The following is a 14,262-nucleotide window of genomic DNA, read 5'->3' on the forward strand; positions in this document are numbered from 1 at the left end:
TAAGTGACCCGGCCGTGTGTCAGGCTGAGCCAATCAGAAATGACAGACCGCGGAGCAGTCCAAGTTGGGAGGGGCCGTTCGGCCGCTCGCTTTGCCCCCATACACTGTGGGGGTGCTCCCCCCTCTAAATTGACAGTAATACATCGGCCCCGTTTCACCGTCAGGCAAGAGCTCCGTTTCGCGCTGTAAGCAAATATCCGGCCGCAGGCCGTCCCAAATCACGGCTTACTTAACTTTTTCATTTTTTTTTTACATCTTTTACAACAAAAAAAAATATAGAAATATGTAATAAAAAAAAATAAATAAAAAAAAATAATAATAAAAAAAATCTAAAAGAATTACGGCCGGTCGGCTCGGCCTGAAATCGACCGGCCGTTCGGGAAATCTCCCGAACCTCCCGATGGCCAGTCCGCCCCTGGTTCCGGGACTCCCTCCATCACTTTTTCTATTGGTTGAATCTCGTTCGTAGGCAATTAACACTCGCATGGTGATGCTTCATAACCCCTAATCCTACACCCTCGAGGTAAGTGGGAAAAAAAAGTGTGTCATAAAAATGACAATACCGAAGTTATTTTCCATGCCATCACTTCAGGTAACAATCAAACTAGATTCTGCAGTGTATTTAAATTGCCTCCCTCATGATGTAATGTTTTTGTCTGTCTTCTTGAAAATAAAAAGTGAAATTGTTAATTTTCTCCTTTTTTACTTAAGCCTCCAAAACGTACACCATCAGCCTTCTCTCTTAAGCTAATATTTGCCATATATTGTATTTTTCGTATTTATTTTATAAGGATTTACCAGAAAGAGCTTAGTTATTCAAATACAACAATATTTACTCAGAAATGAAATATAAAGAGACAGACCCATATTTGTGATGGACTGGTAAAATATAAACCATTAATTGTCCAGTGAAAGTAGGCCTACTGTGTCTGGCACAGGACTACTATCTTTTAAAAGTTAATATCTTGGTACATTTTTGGAATCCAAGAGTTTTTGGAATCCAAACTGGTCCAAATTGAAAAGCATGACTAAGGATAAGGTCAACATCAATATGTTGAACCCATTTGCCACTAAATAGGGATGTCCCTTAAAATATGTTCCAGTGATTTTATCAGCTTGGCTCTATATAGGCTGTGAGAAACTACACAATGAAGAGCCTTGACATGGAGCAAGTGTTAGGGTAGATGGTGGTGCGAGCAGGCAAGTAGGACCCAAACGCAGACGGTTTCAGGAAACGGCACTTTATTCAGGCCTAAAGGCTAAGGCACAGGAATCAGGGAACTCGGGAGACAACTCGGAACTCGGGAGACTACAGGGAACGCAGGACTAGCCACCACAAACAACCACAGCAAACCACAACTAACAACCACAATGACAGCACAAGGAACAAAGGAAAGACGAGGGCTTAAATAACAAACACAACGAGGAACAGCTGAGACACATTAGGGGAGGGAACAGTAATCAACACAGGAGGGAAAACACAGGGAGACACCCACACCCTGACAGTACCCCCCCCTTAAGGGTCGACTCCCAGGCGACCCACGACAAGCAAAAAAAACAAAGAAAGTCAAACCCAAAACGGGTGGGTGGAGGGGCGCCAGGAGGGGGGAATCAAAAAAAAATAAATGGACTGGGGCAGAGCCGAGGGACGTCAAGCGGGCGGCCAGAAAACTGCCCCAGGGCATGGCAGGGAGCCTCAGGCGGACGGCCTGGGGGGCAAGCAGAGGCAGAGTGAAGGCGGAACCCTTCCGGAGGCCGGCGGCAAGGACGATGAGGGCTCAGTCCCTCAGGAGACCTGCAGTGGCGCAGAACCCCCTCAGAAGGCCGGCAGCGGTGAAGGCGGAACCCTTCAGGAGGCCGGCGAAGGCGAGGTAGAGGGCGGGTCCCCTCAAGAGGAAGGCCAGGTAGAGGGCGGGTCCCCTCAGGAGGCAGGCCAGGTAGAGGGCGGGTCCCCTCAGGAGGCAGGCCAGGTAGAGGGCGGGTCCCCTCAGGAGGCAGGCCAGGTAGAGGGCGGGTCCCCTCAGGAGGCAGGCCAGGCAGAGGGCGGGTCCCCTCAGGAGGAGGGCCAGGCAGAGGGCGGGTCCCCTCAGGAGGAGGGCCAGGCAGAGGGCGGGTCCCCTCTGGTGGCAGGCCAGGTAGGGGGCGGGTCCCCTCCGGTGGACAGGGTAGAGGGCGGGTCCCCTCTGGTGGAAGGCCAGGCAGAGGGCGGGTCCCCTCTGGTGGCAGGCCAGGTAGGGGGCGGGTCCCCTCTGGTGGCAGGCCAGGTAGGGGGCGGGTCCCCTCTGGTGGAAGGCCAGGTAGAGGGCGGGTCCCCTCTGGTGGAAGGCCAGGCAGAGGGCGGGTCCCCTCTGGTGGAAGGCCAGGCAGAGGGCGGGTCCCCTCTGGTGGCAGGCCAGGTAGGGGGCGGGTCCCCTCCGGTGGAAGGCCTTGAAGGGGAACCCCCCTCGGGAAGGAGTGGAGGAGGGCCCCCACAGGCCGGAGCGGGGAGCGTGCCTCCCCTGGACGGTCTGGAGGGCGGACCCCCTCCGGCAGGAGCAGAGGCCGGTCCCCCTCTGGAAGGAGCAGGGGGCGGGCCCCCTCAGGCAGGAGCGGAGGGCGGACCACCTCAAGCAGGCGAGGAGGGCGGTCCCCCTCTGGAAGGCTAGGAGTGGGCTCAGGAACCGGACAGGGCTCGGGGACCGGAGTCAAAGCGGGAGCTGGAGTGCCAGGAGGAACCGGGTGGTACCCCAAACTCTCCCAGCGAGCTATCGCCTTCATAAAAAATGAATCCTGCAGCTCACGGCTAACCGGGTGGCACCCCAAACTCTTCCAGCGATCTATTGCCTTCAAAATAAATAAATCCTGCCGCTCACGGCTAACCTGATCGTCCGCTGGGTCCATTCGTGGTGCTGTCATTCTGTTAGGGTAGATGGTGGTGCGAGCAGGCAAGTAGGACCCAAACGCAGACGGTTTCAGGAAACTGCACTTTATTCAGGCCTAAAGGCTAAGGCACAGGAATCAGGGAACTCGGGAGACAACTCGGAACTCGGGAGACTACAGGGAACTCGGGAGACGACAGGGAACACGGAACACGCAGGACTAGCCACCACAAACAACCACAGCAAACCACAACTAACAACCACAATGACAGCACAAGGAACAAAGGAAAGACGAGGGCTTAAATAACAAACACAACGAGGAACAGCTGAGACACATTAGGGGAGGGAACAGTAATCAACACAGGAGGGAAAACACAGGGAGACACCCACACCCTGACAGCAAGATGAAAATGAAACTTTGTCGTATGATAACAATGAAGACATTGTTGGAAAGGTCCTGATCTGCATTGTACAGATATGCCACTGTGAACATTCTGGGTGGTTCCTGCCCCTCAGGAATGCCATTGGAACCTTGAACCTGAGGCACTTTTGAAGGCTTACAGAAAAGCAGCACAATGTGATACAATGGGATTAACATTTTTGGAAAGCTCTTGACCTCTTCTATCGTGACAACCCAGTCACAACCATACGTTGACAGTGTACGTTTTTGTGAACACTGGATTAGGTCGCAAATCAACGTCAAATAGCGTGTTATACCGACAGTATCCGCGCGCAGCGCTTTGGAGGCGCCTGACTAAAGCATACGTTTATATAATACATAAATTCCTTGTTATATACAATTATAATGATTTGTAAACTTCCATCGCTGTCAGTACGGCGAATGTGACGGTGATGCAGGGTTGCAAGCTTCACGGGTTGTTTTAACATGTGTTTTTACAGTATAGAGTGTTGGAGGGATGACGTATGTTGGCCAACCCGGATGTTGGCCAACCATGAGCGTCGCCCTTGACAAAAAAACAACGGGTTTTTCCATTGGATTCTGGATTATTGCAGAAAAATTAGCATCGTTGAAGCACCTCCTCAAAAACTGAAAATATATAAAAATAACCGTGCTCCAAAGAACGAAATGTAAACCAATGCAAACCAATGAAAGAGGGCATTCAATTATAGCCTACTACAATGATCAATTAGGAGGCTGAAGCCCTAAAGGAAGTGATGCAATAGGTGACTGAGTCGACAACATTTAAGTAAGCTCTACCTTGGGGTCTCTTATATATCAGGGGGTCTGAAAGGACGCATACGCTTCAACCTGTGGCTCCAGCCCTACAGGAAATGACTCAGCAAGTGCTCCATCTCTTGGCACCTCACCCAGCAGCTCGCTTGCAAGATTTTGGCCTGAAGTTCTTCCCAGACCTACACCCTAGCCATCCAACATGCATATCTGAGAATCAGCCCTCTCTTTAATAATGACAAAAAGTTATTAGAGAAATACAAATTCACTTTTTGTTATCTCATAAGCGGCGTGGTGCCGGCTCCTTTTGACCCCAGACTTCAAAAACGTGGCCACAGGCCAGCTGTGTCTACACACCTAAAGCCACAAATGTACACCTCCATCCCACAAAAAATGAGGACTAGAAACTAACCTCTGTCTTATGTACATTTACTGTACTGTTGGAGGTCACGCCCCTTTTCCGGCCTTTTCGAGATAGCTAGGGATGCTAAAATGTTTACACACATTTCCCGGGGCCCCGAGAACGACATATCCGAGATTTGGACTTCTAGCCCTTAGAGAAAAAAAGTTTTCCCAAATGGACTGTCATTTGGACAAAGCCCCTCAGAAGTGTTGCCTGCAAGACCTAATGGTTCAGAATGTGGTGGAAAAACAGTTTTTGAGATAGGAAGGTCCTACCGCCCTGAAATTTGAATACCTTATTCTAGGGCCTAACTGGGACCGCCGCACCGAAACTTGGCCCGGTCGGACCCCGAGGGCAGGAAGGGGGGGTCCTTCCTGCCCGAAACTAGGCCCAGTCGGACCCCGAGTTCAGGAAGGGGGGGCCTGGACTTTCATAATCTTCGCTCGGTGAATGTAAAGGATGTTTGGTCGGATGTTATGACGAAGAATCATAATGTGAATGGGAATATTCTATAAATGTCTTGATATCATCTTTCGTCTCAACACTTCTGCTGCAGCATCTTAAAGTCTCACTCCGAGAACCTTAAAATATGAATCAATCCATTAGAAGTATGAAAATATCTTCCCGGGGGCGTAACGGGGCAAACAAGGTGTCCTTTGACATCTATGTTTCGAGGCGATTGCAACAGTGCCACACATGATCATATTTGAATATGTTTCGGGGTAGTAATTAGCTGTCGATTTTGGAGGCCTTTATCAATAATGACCAGCTATAGATTTGCTTCCCGATGGAGATTTTTGACAAATGACGTGTGGTTTAGCATGTACACGTTGAGCTGAGTCCAATGAGACCAAGCTCGACCTTGTCCCACACCGAGATCATGTCCTAGACCTAGGTGTACCATGTAAAATACATTTTACCATTTGCTAGAGTGTCATGCTCGGTGTCATTGGACTCAGCTCAACGTGTAGATGCTAAATAACATGTAATTTGTCACAAATTTCTATCGGGAAGCAAATCAATAGCTGCTCATTATTGATTAAGGCCTCCAATTTCGACAGCTAATTACTACCATTAAACATGTTCAAATATGCTCATGTGTGGCACCGTTGCAATCGCCTGGAAGATGTTAAAGAACACCTTGTCCGCCCTCTTCTGCCACCGGGAAGATATTTACATGCTTCTGATTGACTAATGAATTGATGCAGCTATTCCCCCAGAAGTCAGGGGTCAAAAGGTCAAAAGGAGCCGGCACCACGCCGCTTATGAGACAAAAGTTAATGTGTATTTCTCTCATAACGTTTGGTCATTATTAAAGAGAGGCCTGATTCTCAGATATGCAGGTTGGATGGCTACGTGATGCTTGTGGACAGTAGGGTCGTACACTAGACATAAATAGGAAGCAAACTCAGGAGAAGGAATGACTTCTCACAAATATTTATTTAATAAATTGTTTCAAATAACCCTGCCTCGTTAAATCAATGAGCTTGGTGTTTTGCTTTCAAAAATAGGTTATAGAAGAAGTCTAAACTGCAGAAAATAAAAACATCCAAGCTGCCTTTTAAGGATACCTTGGAATATCTGTCTATTTTTTAACCATCTGACCCTAGTTTACGACAAAAACAACACAATTTACGGCAGCTCCTTTGCCACGTGGTTTTTAGAGCCATGTAAGTATGAGGGGGCGGTCGATAGCAACCACCATAGCAACCATGACGGTCAAGTGACTGGATGCAGCCCCGTTGAAAAAAATAGAATATTTATCATTGATCTCCTCAGGAGATGAATGAATCATATTTAAATGATTATGACCATGAAGTCTTTATTTGCATGGGTTTACATTTCGTTCTGTGTAGCATGGAAAATCTGAGAAACACTCCCATTCAGAATGCATTGGTTTACATTTCGTTCTTTGGAGCAAGGATATTTTTATTTATTTTCCGTTTTTGAGGGGGTGCTTCAAAGATGCTAATTTTTCTGCAATAATCCAAAATCCAATGGAAAACCCTGTTGGCTTTTTGTCAAGGGAACCCAGGGCGACGCTTCCGGGTTGGCCAACATACGTCATCCCTCCACCACGCTATACTGTAAAAACACATGTTCAAGTTGAATGATAATGCATGAATTTATTCCTTATTCTGCCATATTATTTATTTAAGGGGGGAGGGGGGGCATACAAGTCTTTTGGCCATAGTGGATCCAGATCTGTTCCGGAGCATTTCAGCACCTCGGGCAACAGCGCAGGGTTGCCAGGTCCTGCAAAAAACGTCCTGCCCACATACCGTTCAAAATCCACCCAAAATGTCCTAGAAGCAGCCCAAATAAAAAAGATATTCCACTTAGGCCAATGTTTTGAAAGTAATAATATTTGAGGGAATATTTTTTGTTGTTGTTTAGCAGCGAAATGCATTGTGTGTGTGTGTGTGTGTGTGTTTGTCTTTATTACTATTTGGGGAACAAGACCTGACAGCACACTCACGGTATGGGGAACAAAATTCTTGTGGGGAACAAAAACCTGGACCCCACCAGGGAAATCATTGAAATGGATAGGGGTGACGTTGCTGATATGACTAGTGCAAAAATTTGAATGAAAAAAAACAACCCCACACTTCACAAAAACCTGCAAATGTGTGTTTGAGTGTGTTTGAGGCTGGCCCTCTACAGACTAAAAAACGGTACTGCAGGTTCACTTTTTCGCTCTAAAAACACACACTCCACCAATCAAACGCTGACCTGCCTGTCACGTGAGATGATCACTTCGTCCACCAATCAAACGCTGACCTACCTGCACGTCAGATCATCCACATGAGAAGCGCCATACTTCGACGAAAAGTAAAGACAAACGGGAGATGAGAAGCGCCATACTTCGACGAAAAGTCAAGACAAAGGTAGGCTAATACGAAGATATGTGCAATTCTAACTTGATTAACGTACAATTTATTTAAATGTTTTGAAGGTAGAAGAATCAAATATTTAACCCGTTTAGCCCTAGGGTATTTTCTCAGTCATTTTGCTGCATTGTAACGTTTATTTATACATTATATAAATAATATATTTATAAATGTAATATTATAAGAATGTATTGCTTATTTTTCATAAATGTGCAACTCACTGAGTGGTTAGTGGTGTTCGTTGATGTTACAAATCAAGTATCCTAGCGAAATCGTGTTTTATTTGGCATTTTATATATCCATTGAACTTGTACTTGGGGGGGGGGGGGGGCTGATTACGTTCGGTTGTAGTCTTTTCGCTTGGTTCTCCGTATCAACAGTAGAGGCTAGAACCGAGCGAAAGGACTACAACCTGCACCCCTTTCCGTTTCCGGTCATCAAGCAACGAGTCTTCCAACAGAAATCAATGGATTTAAAAAATGCCAAATAAAACACGACAGAAACTTTATTTCGCTACGATACTTGATTTAGAACATCAACGAACACCACTAACCACTCGATGGGTTTCACATTTCTGAAAACGAATGTTTAGGGTTGTTTTAAGGACAGGGTTGTGCATACACGTGGCCCCCATTTTGAAGCAGGCTGGGGCGATTCTAAGGGTGGGTTGCACCAACGTGGTTTAGGGTTAATAAATGGGTTAGTAAATCTAGGTTTAAACTGGGTTTTAAATTAACCCAAAGTGCGTAATTTTAACACTGGATTAGCTAAACCAGTTTAAAGAAAGATTAAAGTAAGATTAATTCATTTTCACTGTCCGCCATCTTGGATTTTGAACATCTTCTGCGCCACCTTTTTAATTAAATCGCCGTTTCTTGGTTTCCGACGGCGACAACCATAAACATACTGTAACGTTCTCAGATACAAGCCAGAAATAATGTTACCGAAAAACATACAGGCAATGTTTTCTGAAAGGGAGGGTGGTTATAAGTTAAGGGGACAGTTAAACTTCAAGGTCGGCCGCACACGCACAACCAAAAAGAGCTTTTGTATCAGCATCTACGGAGTTAAATTGTGGAATAAGTGTGGAAGTACAGAAAAGCCAAAACATCAAACCGTTTTAAAAACAAATATAAAGACATCATCTTCACAAAGTATAGAAATTTAGAAGAGCCTCTGTAACATGTAGTCGTTTTGTAATATATGGTATTTATTATATATATATATATATATATATATATATATATAGTTAATATTCATATCATTATTTTGATAGAACTCTGTAAATATAGTGATTATAGCTTTTTTTATTATATATACTGACATGTTAATAATATAATATTAACTATACAGGCTAAATTGATCTGTTAAGGGGTAGGACCAGATACGTTTTTTACTTCCTCCTTCCCCCTTTCAAGCATGTGGCAAGTGTCTGTTTTTTGCTTTTGTTTTATTTATTCATTTTCTATTTTAACTTTTTTTATTGCTTACATGTTCTAAATAAAGAAATCAAATCTATTCTCTACAGGCAAAATGGCGAGAAGGAGGGCAACCCCTCAGCATATTGCAGAACAACATGCCATCAGTGCCACAGACCAGACTGCCATGTTAGAGGTGAAATACATAAACTCCACCAAAGGCAAGTGTGTCTCTGTAGTGTTAATTGCACTTAGTACTGAAGATATCTGCTTTTGATATTTCATAGTGTCTTAGTACTATTACGTTAAATTATGTGTCATAGGTGAATTCAGAGTTTGTTTTATTCCCTGCACTATGTTGCCAACGTGGGCAATACATTTGTTTACTAAAGGTGCCATGACATGCCACCAGGTGTGCTGTGATTAGCCGTTGCAAGCCGTTTTGGAAATCTGATAGCCGTTTTGGAAATCTGCCCCATATGACATCATATGGGGCAGGAAGTGGGCGTGCGTCCACCTAGATGTGTGCTGGATAAATCAGTCCACCAGCCTACCCAGTGGACTGAAGCAAATGTTGCTCTTCTATCCGTCACACATCTAGGTGGACACGCACACCTAAGGGGCTGATTTCCAAAACGGCTTGTAACGGCTAATCACACCACACCTGGTAGCATGTCATGGCACCTTTTACTAACTCTTACTTCTGTCAACAGGCAGGGGTGTGTTTGCTCTGTCCCCTTTTGAAAAGGGGGATTTTGTAGTTGAATACAGAGGAGAAATTATTGACTTTAAGGAATCAGAGAGAAGGAGGAGGATTTATCATTCCAAATGCTTGGTGTTCGTGTTTGACTTCATGTGGCATGGCAAAAAATGGTGGTAAGCATTTACTGTATGGTGGCTGGTAGCTTGCAATGTTCAGTACATAATCTTGGCCTAATTGTCCTGCTTGACTAAGCCATTAGCGTGATTCTTTTTGTCTCCTTTGAAGCATTGATGCTGCGTTGGAAGATGACTCATTTGGAAGACTGGTCAATGATGATCATGTCCATCCTACCAGCAGGATGAAAAGAATTTTAGTTGGTGGAAAACCACACCTCTGTCTGTTTGCTGCGAGAGACATAAACAGAGGAGAGGAAATAACATATGACTATGGAGATAGCAGTTGGCCATGGAGAGAAAAGGTTTGTCAGTGACTATATGCCTCTGTATAGTATGCTTTATCTATTATATACGTCAACATCTTTTGACTAACTGCTGCCCTTTTGACCAGGTGACCCTTGTAAAGGAAGGTTTAGATGTTAACCTTTTTTCTGGGTTCAATGAAGGTGAAAAAAGAGACAAGGCATTCTGTTCAAGCAAACACAATAATAAATCTGATCACTAGCATAGTTGTGATTACCATATGATATTCACATTGTGGAAAGGAAGCCATTTTATATATTTATATATAAGCCATCAATCGGTTGGTGATTACTCAATGTGCTTGACTGATGATTGCTAAAATTAGTTGCTGACTGGCCATTGGTCTCATACCAGTAGAAGACGCATGCAACTGTATAGCTGTTGTGTAGACTATATGCTTGTAATCAAAATGGTGACTGCTACACAGACAAATTCTGAATAACTGATTCAAATTCATATTTTAGGGTGGTGGTGGCGATTCTCATGACATATCCGTGGACAATGGTATCTTGCCATGCAGCTCCAACCCAGTGATGCAAGAAGAGGTTTCACCCTCCAGCTTGCAGGTAAAGGATTGTGGATGGATGGATTGTGTTTTAGATACTTGTCAATGTGTTTGTGATAAGGAGCCATGCAAACATACACACTTACTAGGTGTAATGAGGTTCAAGTCCATGTCATAGAGTTTTGCCAGTTGTGAGGATTTTCATTTGTGAGGATTCGTGTGCTCAGATACGGTTCTTGCTTATACACACTGGCTTTAAATGGCATGCTAGATACTAGAATACGCACTGACCCAGGATCAGGATTTTACTGAGAACCAATCAGCACAGCCTGTTGTTGAGAGAGGAGGGAGTTACAAAAATATCAGACCAACCTGGCGGACATCTTGATGATGGAAACAGAATATCATATGCTTGTTTTAAAAGCTCCTGAATAGAAAAATGGAATAGCTGTACAAATGTCCCACAAACTTAGTTGGGACATAAATATTGCTGCAGTTGTTAGTTTAAACCACTTGAATATTCTTAGCTAACTGGTCAGACCAATGGGTTGCATTTTGTCATTTGATATTGTAGGGAGGCTTGCATGGCAGATGAAGGCTACATGAAGTGGCATAATGCAATGAATAAAACACACTGTCTCAGGTGCAGCCTTGTGGGGTATCCGTACCCAGCTGCCACTCAAAGCTGCCTCCCTTCTTCTGTCCTCTCACCATCTTCCGGCTACGCCTCACAAGAGCTGTACAGTGTGTATGCTATGACCAGGAGGAGAGTGAATATTAGCTAACTGGTCAGACCAATGGTTTGCATTCTGTCATTTGATATTGTAGGGAGGCTTGCATGGCATATGAAGGCTACATGAAGTGGCATAATGCAATGAATAAAACTTCACTAAACAGAAGTTAGACTGTCACCCAGGCAAAACTTAAGCTACACAAAACCAACAAAATCAGCTCACTACATGAGAAATTACATGTTGAACCGACATAATGTGTTGTCATTTACCATAGTTTGACTAACACTGATCCTGTTCCTGGGTCAGTGTGTGCTCTGGTCTGTAGTATGCCATTTCAGAAACGGTGTCTCTGGTGCAGCCTTGTGGGACACCTGTACCCAGCTCCCACTCAAAATTACTGATAATACAGCGGACACACACTGTCTCAGGTGCAGCCTTGTGAAGTATCCGTACCCAGCTCACCCAGCTCCCACTCAAAGTTACTGATAATACAACTGACACACACCGTCTCAGGTGCAGCATTGTGGGGTATTCATACCTAACCTGCTTTCACTCATAGTTACTTATAATACAGCTAACGCACACGCTCTCAGGTGCAGCCTTGTGGGGTATCCGTACCTAGCTGCCACTCAAAGCTGCCTCCCTTCTTCTGTCCTCAACATCTTCAGGCTACACCTCACAAGAGCTGTACAGTTTGTATGCTATGAACAGGGGGAGAGTGAGGATATTGAATTATCACTCACCTCTGACTCTAATGATAGCATTGGCACCATGTTGTGGCAACATCTAAAAGCATTGGTAATTAATTCAGGATGCTCACTTCTATGATAGCGATTCAGTGTGAACCCACTGTTTGATCCCTCACAATTTATTTTGGATTTGATTAGAAACATGCAGTCTTTATAATCTGAATTTCTTTTAATGTCTTAGGTTTGCAGTGCAGACTCATTTGTCACATATTTAAAGAACAGCTCCCCTGTATGCAGCTCCACCATGGTGTCACAAGACACAAAGTTTGCCAAAGAAGCCAAGTTAAGCTTGGTAAACTACACAGACTCGGATGAATCAGCCGTCAGTTCCAACGCTAATGAAGATGTTCCCTCATCCACCATACAGATATCTTAGTCAGATCACTTTAGTAATTTCAGCAACCTGTCACAAAGCAATGGACACACCCACTTTTCAACCTGCCACCATCTTGATGGAACAGAATTTTGAAGTGCTCATTCACTATTTTATTGTTATTTACTGCAAAAGATTTTGTGTTTTGAAATACATGAATGTGATTTGGCTTGGTTAGGCTTTGGCACCGCAGGTTGTTCCATGCTCTCTGGAATTGTTGCAGATGTGACTGGATATGCGGCATGTAACATCTATGTAAAGCATAGAGGTCTGTCTCCTTGTCTGGATTAAGCCATCCCTCAGCTTCCAGACGATGAAAAGTGGTATAGAAGAGATCAATGACATTTTCAAATACATCTCTCCACAGCCGCTCAATTCTAAAAACAAAACAAAAATAAAAACAGCTAGTCAAAAACATAAACAGGTCAGTTTCACCATTCACTTGTCATTGCCATCTTTTCATCGACATACTGCTGATAACAACGATTGGGATATATCATTTTTAATTTCAACTATATAGTATATAAAAGTTAACAGCCCATTGTGTGGTTGGCCCAGTCTTCCCACCTTTTTTCAAAAAAAAAAAATATTCTGTTTGGCCATGCCTCCAGACTCTCATAGTTTTGGTTAATTCATGGCAAACTTTTGTAAATAAAATCTCTTTTGTTTAAAAATAATCTTCAGGATGGCGTCCTCTGTATATGTTGCTGATCACAAGGTTGAGCCAAAAGGTTTCTTTTGTTGTGGCCGTAACAATTACTATAATGCAAATATCTAGAAACTCAACCAATCATATTACTTTATTTGTGTGTCAAGCACCTCTGATTGTGGACACTTCTTCCAGCAATGTGAGAGTTGCTATTGAGTCCACGACTGGTCACCATGAAGCGTGCCACCAGAATGTTTTCCCCTCCCTTATCCAGAGGGGATACCATACTGCTCTACTGCAGACAGGAAACTCTCCAGGACAGTTTGGGCTCTGTTGTTGGTCGCTGCAGTCAGGTAAAGGATGAGCCCAGTGCTTAATTTGTAAAGTGGGAGGTCCCGGAACGCAGAGGGGGGGTGGATCCGGCGACTTAGTACGGGGGTTAGAGGTAATGGAACAAAGAAAAATACACTGCCTACTAGGGTTGTGCCGATGAACGATGTCATCGTCCGTCGTGATGGCTGACTGACATCAGGATGGAGGGCCACCATCGTGATGGCATGCCCCCCCCCCCCCCTTTCAGACGCACACTAATCCTAGTCTCTTATAGAGTTAACCTAAATACTTTGCTGGGATTGCTCTGTAAATTAAATAGAGAATATAACTGATGCATATGCATGCTATTTTAAATACGGCAGTCTTTTCCAGAGACGTGACGTGTTAGTCTTCCGCGATCTGATCGCATTTCTCGAGTCAGATTACGCAGTGCCATGTCGCCAAACTAGGACTGTGCGGCTGGAGAAAATGTACAGCGAAGCAGCAGCCTCCCTCCGTGAGATCCTGTCCTTAGCGGAGAATGTTGCCATCACCACGATGCTTGGAAAGCGTCGGTTACGGAGTCGTGCTTGACCGTGACTTTTTCAACGACTGGGTTGTGCAGAGTGCGATCCTGAAGACCCGCTCAATGCCAGAGAGGCACACCGTGGGAAACATGAATTTTAGTTTCCAACTATTTATTTAAAAACTAAAATATCTGTTTTAATGTGTGTATGTTCAATCAAGTGTTTTTATATCTTAAACAAATTCCGTTGCAAAGAGGAGGCGCGGAGGTTCAATATCCTAATGAAAAAGAGTTAGTCGGCCAACGCTGGCACATTTTGCCGATTGTAAATTGACAAGAGAAATTGTAAACGTTCACAATCCTGCTCTGTGATATTTAATTTATCGTAATTTCTATTAACTTGTGCGTGGCGCACATGCATGTGTTCATGCATCGTTTTTCCCTCGCTGCTTGCTTGCTCCTCAGATGCG

The 14,262-nt window shown here is 44.4% G+C and overlaps 1 long non-coding RNA gene across 2 annotated transcripts; it reads left to right on the forward strand.

The window, feature by feature from the left end:
- The first annotated feature begins 8,641 nt into the window (after positions 1-8,641).
- Positions 8,642-11,161, forward strand: LOC132453654 (uncharacterized). Of its 2 annotated transcripts, XR_009524753.1 has the most exons (4): positions 8,642-8,987; positions 9,480-9,638; positions 9,751-9,943; positions 10,409-11,161. It is a non-coding gene; the product is annotated as an uncharacterized LOC132453654 (long non-coding RNA). The 2 variants fall into 2 exon arrangements; XR_009524752.1 differs by lacking the exon at positions 8,642-8,987 and having other exon boundaries at positions 9,225-9,638.
- The last annotated feature ends 3,101 nt before the right edge of the window (positions 11,162-14,262 follow it).

Source organism: Gadus macrocephalus, chromosome 3, assembly GCF_031168955.1.
Source record: "Gadus macrocephalus chromosome 3, ASM3116895v1".
NCBI lineage: Eukaryota > Metazoa > Chordata > Actinopteri > Gadiformes > Gadidae > Gadus > Gadus macrocephalus.